Below are 7,251 nucleotides of genomic sequence, written 5' to 3' on the forward strand. Positions count from 1 at the left end.
GCCTTTGGACGTGGCGGCCGAATGCTGGGTAGACCTGTTGCCCTCGGCCGGCCTTTGTACCTGACGGCCGAATGCTGGGTAGACCTGTTGCCCTCTGCCGGCCGGCCTAATGCTGGGTAGACCTGTTGCCCTCGGCCGGCCTTTGGATGTGGCGGCCTAATGCTGGGTAGACCTGTTGCCCTCGGCCGGCCTTTGGACGTGGCGGCCTAATGCTGGGTAGACCTGTTGCCCTCGGCCGGCCTTTGGACGTGGCGGCCTAATGCTGGGTAGACCTGTTGCCCTCGGCCGGCCTTTGTACCTGACGGCCGAATGCTGGGTAGACCTGTTGCCCTCGGCCGGCCGGCCTAATGCTGGGTAGACCTGTTGCCCTCGGCCGGCCTTTGGACGTGGCGGCCTAATGCTGGGTAGACCTGTTGCCCTCGGCCGGCCTTTGGACGTGGCGGCCTAATGCTGGGTAGACCTGTTGCCCTCGGCCGGCCTTTGGACGTGGCGGCCGAATGCTGGGTAGACCTGTTGCCCTCGGCCGGCCTTTGTACCTGACGGCCGAATGCTGGGTAGACCTGTTGCCCTCGGCCGGCCTTTGGACGTGGCGGCCTAATGCTGGGTAGACCTGTTGCCCTCGGCCGGCCTTTGGACGTGGCGGCCTAATGCTGGGTAGACCTCTTGCCCTCGGCCGGCCTTTGGACGTGGCGGCCTAATGCTGGGTAGACCTGTTGCCCTCGGCCGGCAGTGTTACCGGCCGGCCTAATGCTGGGTAGACCTGTTGCCCTCGGCCGGCCTTTGTACCTGACGGCCGAATGCTGGGTAGACCTGTTGCCCTCTGCCGGCCGGCCTAATGCTGGTTAGACCTGTTGCCCTCGGCCGGCCTTTGGACGTGGCGGCCTAATGCTGGGTAGACCTGTTGCCCTCGGCCGGCAGTGTTACCGGCCGGCCTAATGCTGGGTAGACCTGTTGCCCTCGGCCGGCCTTTGTACCTGACGGCCGAATGCTGGGTAGACCTGTTGCCCTCGGCCGGCCTTTGTACGTGGCAGCCTAATGCTGGGTAGACCTGTTGCCCTCGGCCGGCCTTTGTACCTGACGGCCGAATGCTGGGTAGACCTGTTGCCCTCGGCCGGCCTTTGGACGTGGCGGCCGAATGCTGGGTAGACCTGTTGCCCTCGGCCGGCCTTTGGACGTGGCGGCCGAATGCTGGGTAGACCTGTTGCCCTCGGCCGGCCTTTGGACGTGGCGGCCGAATGCTGGGTAGACCTGTTGCCCTCGGCCGGCCTTTGGACGTGGCGGCCGAATGCTGGGTAGACCTGTTGCCCTCGGCCGGCCTTTGGACGTGGCGGCCGAATGCTGGGTAGACCTGTTGCCCTCGGCCGGCCTTTGGACGTGGCGGCCTAATGCTGGGTAGACCTGTTGCCCTCGGCCGGCCTTTGGACGTGGCGGCCTAATGCTGGGTAGACCTGTTGCCCTCGGCCGGCAGTGTTACCGGCCGGCCTAATGCTGGGTAGACCTGTTGCCCTCGGCCCGCCGTGTTACCGGCCAGCCGAATGCTGGGTAGACCTGTTGCCCTCGGCCGGCAGTGTTACCTGACGGCCGAATGCTGGGTAGACCTGTTGCCCTCTGCCGGCCGTCTTTCCGGCTGGCCTAATGCTGGGTAGACCTGTTGCCCTCGGCCGGCCCTGGTACCGGCCGGCATAATGCTGGGTAGACCTGTTGCCCTCGGCCGGTCTTTGTCTCTGGCCGCCCGCGGCGTGGTAGTCCTGTTACCGTCGGCCGGCCTTGCAGCCCGGCCGCCGCGCGATGGCGCCCCGTCTCTTCCATCGGACGCGCGGCCCCCTTGTCGTCTCTGCAGCGGCGAGCACGCCTTCGGCGGTCGGCCTGCACGTCCGGCATGACCGCGGGCACTGGCAGCCCAGCAGGCAGCCCTGCTCTCGCGTCTTCTTCCCCCCGGCGAAAGGCGGGGCGTGAAGGCGGGCGACTTTCGGTCCCAGCCGTGCCCAGGTGTCCCTGCCGGCTCCGTGCGCCAGCATCCACTGGCGAGCTCCGCCGGCCTCTTCCCCAGCCGCGGCCCCTGTCCGCTCCGCCGTCATGGTGCCGGCACCCCACTTCCCCAAGCGCTCCCCGACAGGAGCAGGCAGCGTTGTCGCGCCCCCTCCCCGTGCTCGAATGGACCGCGGCCCTGCTCCGGGCTTCATTTCTGCAGCGCGCTCGCTCGCTCGCTCGCTCGCGCGCTCCCTCCCTCCCCCCCCCCTCCCCCCTCCCCCCGGCCGCCCACCCGCCGCGCTGCCGCCCTGCCGCAGGCTTGAGCGGCGCCGGGGCGGAGGAGGAAGGAACGCCACCAAAGCAAAAGGCTCCGAGAAAGCTGAACAGAGAGCTTCTTTGACCAGGGACAGACGGCGCCAATCATCCCGCCGCCATCCCTGCTTGTGCACCAGGCTCTCCGCCTGCCGACCTCGGCATCAGCCTCCCGCCGCCGCCGTGTAAACTGCCCGGTGGGACCGTGGGCGGGGGCAGGAAGAGGCTGAAAGTGCTGCCAGGGAGGCTGATGGCGGAGGGCGGGGTCGCCCCCAACCGACAATGGGCAGGGCCCGAGGCAGTCTGAAAGCGCTGCCAGGGAGGCTGATGGCGGAGGGCGGGGTCGCCCCCAACCGACAATGGGCAGGGCACGAGACCGTCTGAAAGCGCTGCCAGGGAGGCTGAGGGCGGGGGGCGGGGCGCCCCCAACCGACAATGGGCAGGGCCCGAGGCAGTCTGAAAGCGCTGCCAGGGAGGCTGAGGGCGGGGGGCGGGGCGCCCCCAGCCGACAATGGGCAGGGGCCCGAGAGAGTCTGAAAGCGCTGCCAGGGAGGCTGACGGCGGGGGGCAGGGCGCCCCCAGCCGACAATGGGCAGGGGCGGGGAAAGTCTGAAAGCGCTGCATGGGAGGTTGATGGCGGAGGGCGGGCTCGCCCCCAGCGTTAATGGGTGGCTGCGGAAGACGGGGCAGGGACAGGGAGAGGGCAGGCGGCTTCGTGCCGGCCCCGGGCGCCTCGACAGCGAGCCCTCACGGCCCCCCAAACCCGCGCCGAGGCCCCAAGAGCTCTGCAGACCTTCCGCGGAAGAACCGGCCCGAAAGCGGCCACCCGCTTGCCGACGGCGGCGCCGGTCGCCTCGATGCAGCCGCCTCCGTGGGGCGGGAAGGGGCAGGGCGAGTTGTGCCAGGGCGCGGCGGCTTTGGGCCGAGTTTCGCTGCACGTACGTGCTTCCCCTGGCTGTGCTGCGGCCCGTGAGGTTCTGTTTTGTGGGGGGGGGGGGGCTCTGTAGGTAGGGTCTCTGGGGGACGGGGGAGGAGGCGTGGGGTAGGGAGGACGCCGTTTGGGGGGGTCAGTGTGTCAGCAGGGCGAGAACCGGGCACAGGCCCTCCGTCAGCTCGGCTGTGGGCCCAAAGGGATCACAAATAAGATTTGGCAAGAGTTTTGTTTTCCGGAAAAGATTTTCTTTCCGAGTAAATAGAAGAGGCAATCATTCAAAAAAGGCAAAGAGGAAATGAAACAAATCAAATCAAATCAAAACAAAACAAAACAAAACAAAACAAAACGAAATAAAATAAAATAATAAAATGAAATGAAAAGAAATGAAATGAAATGATGAAATAAAATGTTGTCGAAAATATGTCTTGGTCTTGAAATCGATTCTGCCGGGCGGGGCAAGGCTGCTGGAGCACTTGGGCTCCGGAGCGTTAAGAGGCTGTGGGGTTTCCCCGGCTCCGAGATGGTACAAGGATGCCTCGTCTACCCGGATCCGCGAAACGTGGCCCGTCCCGCGGCGGCCAGGTCGACGCGGCTCCGGGGCCGGTGGCGTGGGACCGCCGTCGCCGGCGAAGGCGCAGCGGCGGCGGCCGTGGCCGCGACGACCAGGTCTACACGACTCCGGGAAACTTGGCCGGTCCCGCGGCGGCCAGGTCTACTGGGCTCCGGGATGGGCGGCCGCCGTGGCCGCGGCGACCAGGTCTACCCGCCTCCGGGACCGGCGGCGTGGGTCCGCCGTCGAGGGCGAGGGCGCTGCGACGGCCGCGGCGACCGGGTCTACCTAGCTCCGGTGCGACCCGGGCTGCGTGCAGCATGGCGAAGGTAGACCTGTGGTCCGCATCACGGCGTGGGCAGACCTGGTGTCCGCAGCATGGAGCGGGTAGACATGTTGTCCGCCGCATGGAGTGGGTAGACCTGTTGTCCGCGTAATGGAGTAGTTAGACCTGGTGTCCGCAGCTTGGAGTGGGTAGACCTGTTGTCCGCAGCAAGCCGTGGGTAGACCTGTTGTCCGCAGCAAGCCGTGGGTAGACCTGGTGTCCGCAGCATGCCCTGGGTAGACCTGGTGTCCGCAGCTTGGTAGACCTGTTGCCCGTTTCATGGCTGGGTAGACCTGGTGTCCGCAGCAAGCCGTGGGTAGACCTGGTGTCCGCAGCTTGGTAGACCTGTTGCCCGATTCATGGCTGGGTAGACCTGTTGTCCGCAGCATTGAGTTGGTAGACCTGGTGTCCGCAGCATGCCCTGGGTAGACCTGGTGTCCGCAGCTTGGTAGACCTGTTGCCCGTTTCATGGCTGGGTAGACCTGTTGTCCGCAGCATTGAGTTGGTAGACCTGGTGTCCGCAGCATGCCCTGGGTAGACCTGGTGTCCGCAGCTTGGTAGACCTGTTGCCCGTTTCATGGCTGGGTAGACCTGGTGTCCGCAGCAAGCCGTGAGTAGACCTGTTGCCCGTTTCATGGCTGGGTAGACCTGGTGTCCGCAGCATGACCTGGGTAGACCTGGTGTCCGCAGCTTGGTAGACCTGTTGCCCGTTTCATGGCTGGGTAGACCTGGTGTCCGCAGCAAGCCGTGGGTAGACCTGGTGTCCGGAGCTTGGTAGACCTGTTGCCCGATTCATGCCTGGGTAGACCTGTTGTCCGCAGCATTGAGTGGGTAGACCTGGTGTCCGCAGCATGCCCTGGGTAGACCTGGTGTCCGCAGCTTGGTAGACCTGTTGCCCGTTTCATAGCTGGGTAGACCTGGTGTCCGCAGCTTGGTAGACCTGTTGCCCGTTTCATGGCTGGGTAGACCTGGTGTCCGCAGCAAGCCGTGAGTAGACCTGTTGCCCGTTTCATGGCTGGGTAGACCTGGTGTCCGCAGCATGCCCTGGGTAGACCTGGTGTCCGCAGCTTGGTAGACCTGTTGCCCGTTTCATGGCTGGGTAGACCTGTTGTCCGCAGCAAGCCGTGAGTAGACCTGTTGCCCGTTTCATGGCTGGGTAGACCTGTTGTCCGCAGCATGCCCTGGGTAGACCTGGTGTCCGCAGCTTGGTAGACCTGTTGCCCGTTTCATGGCTGGGTAGACCTGGTGTCCGCAGCAAGCCGTGGGTAGACCTGCTGCCCGTTTCATGGCTGGGTAGACCTGGTGTCCGCAGCAAGCCGTGGGTAGACCTGGTGTCCGCAGCTTGGTAGACCTGTTGCCCGTTTCATGGCTGGGTAGACCTGTTGTCCGCAGCATTGAGTTGGTAGACCTGGTGTCCGCTACATACCCTGGGTAGACCTGGTGTCCGCAGCTTGGTAGACCTGTTGCCCGTTTCATGGCTGGGTAGACCTGGTGTCCGCAGCATTGAGATGGTAGACCTGTTGCCCGTTTCATGGCTGGGTAGACCTGTTGTCCGCAGCTTGGTAGACCTGTTGCCCGATTCATGGCTGGGTAGACCTGGTGTCCGCAGCAAGCCGTGAGTAGACCTGTTGCCCGTTTCATGGCTGGGTAGACCTGGTGTCCGCAGCATGCCCTGGGTAGACCTGTTGTCCGCAGCTTGGTAGACCTGTTGCCCGTTTCATGGCTGGGTAGACCTGGTGTCCGCAGCAAGCCGTGAGTAGACCTGTTGCCCGTTTCATGGCTGGGTAGACCTGTTGTCCGCAGCATGCCCTGGGTAGACCTGGTGTCCGCAGCTTGGTAGACCTGTTGCCCGTTTCATGGCTGGGTAGACCTGGTGTCCGCAGCAAGCCGTGGGTAGACCTGGTGTCCGCAGCTTGGTAGACCTGTTGCCCGTTTCATGGCTGGGTAGACCTGTTGTCCGCAGCATTGAGTTGGTAGACCTGTTGCCCGTTTCATGGCTGGGTAGACCTGGTGTCCGCAGCTTGGTAGACCTGTTGCCCGTTTCATGGCTGGGTAGACCTGGTGTCCGCAGCAAGCCGTGGGTAGACCTGGTGTCCGGAGCTTGGTAGACCTGTTGCCCGATTCATGCCTGGGTAGACCTGTTGTCCGCAGCAAGCCGTGGGTAAACCTGGTGTCCGCAGCATGCCCTGGGTAGACCTGGTGTCCGCAGCTTGGTAGACCTGTTGCCCGATTCATGCCTGGGTAGACCTGTTGTCCGCAGCATTGAGTGGGTAGACCTGGTGTCCGCAGCATGCCCTGGGTAGACCTGGTGTCCGCAGCTTGGTAGACCTGTTGCCCGTTTCATGGCTGGGTAGACCTGTTGTCCGCAGCAAGCCGTGAGTAGACCTGTTGCCCGTTTCATGGCTGGGTAGACCTGGTGTCCGCAGCATGCCCTGGGTAGACCTGGTGTCCGCAGCTTGGTAGACCTGTTGCCCGATTCATGGCTGGGTAGACCTGGTGTCCGCAGCATTGAGTTGGTAGACCTGGTGTCCGCAGCATGCCCTGGGTAGACCTGGTGTCCGCAGCTTGGTAGACCTGTTGCCCGTTTCATGGCTGGGTAGACCTGTTGTCCGCAGCATTGAGTTGGTAGACCTGGTGTCCGCAGCATGCCCTGGGTAGACCTGGTGTCCGCAGCTTGGTAGACCTGTTGCCCGTTTCATGGCTGGGTAGACCTGGTGTCCGCAGCATGCCCTGGGTAGACCTGGTGTCCGCAGCTTGGTAGACCTGTTGCCCGTTTCATGGCTGGGTAGACCTGTTGTCCGCAGCAAGCCGTGGGTAGACCTGGTGTCCGCAGCTTGGTAGACCTGTTGCCCGATTCATGGCTGGGTAGACCTGTTGTCCGCAGCATTGAGTTGGTAGACCTGGTGTCCGCAGCATGCCCTGGGTAGACCTGGTGTCCGCAGCTTGGTAGACCTGTTGCCCGTTTCATAGCTGGGTAGACCTGGTGTCCGCAGCTTGGTAGACCTGTTGCCCGTTTCATGGCTGGGTAGACCTGGTGTCCGCAGCAAGCCGTGAGTAGACCTGTTGCCCGTTTCATGGCTGGGTAGACCTGGTGTCCGCAGCATGCCCTGGGTAGACCTGGTGTCCGCAGCTTGGTAGACCTGTTGCCCGTTTCATGGC

This window comes from Sturnus vulgaris, unplaced genomic scaffold (assembly GCF_052056855.1).
Source record: "Sturnus vulgaris isolate bStuVul1 unplaced genomic scaffold, bStuVul1.hap1 Scaffold_160, whole genome shotgun sequence".
NCBI classification, from domain to species: Eukaryota; Metazoa; Chordata; class Aves; order Passeriformes; family Sturnidae; genus Sturnus; species Sturnus vulgaris.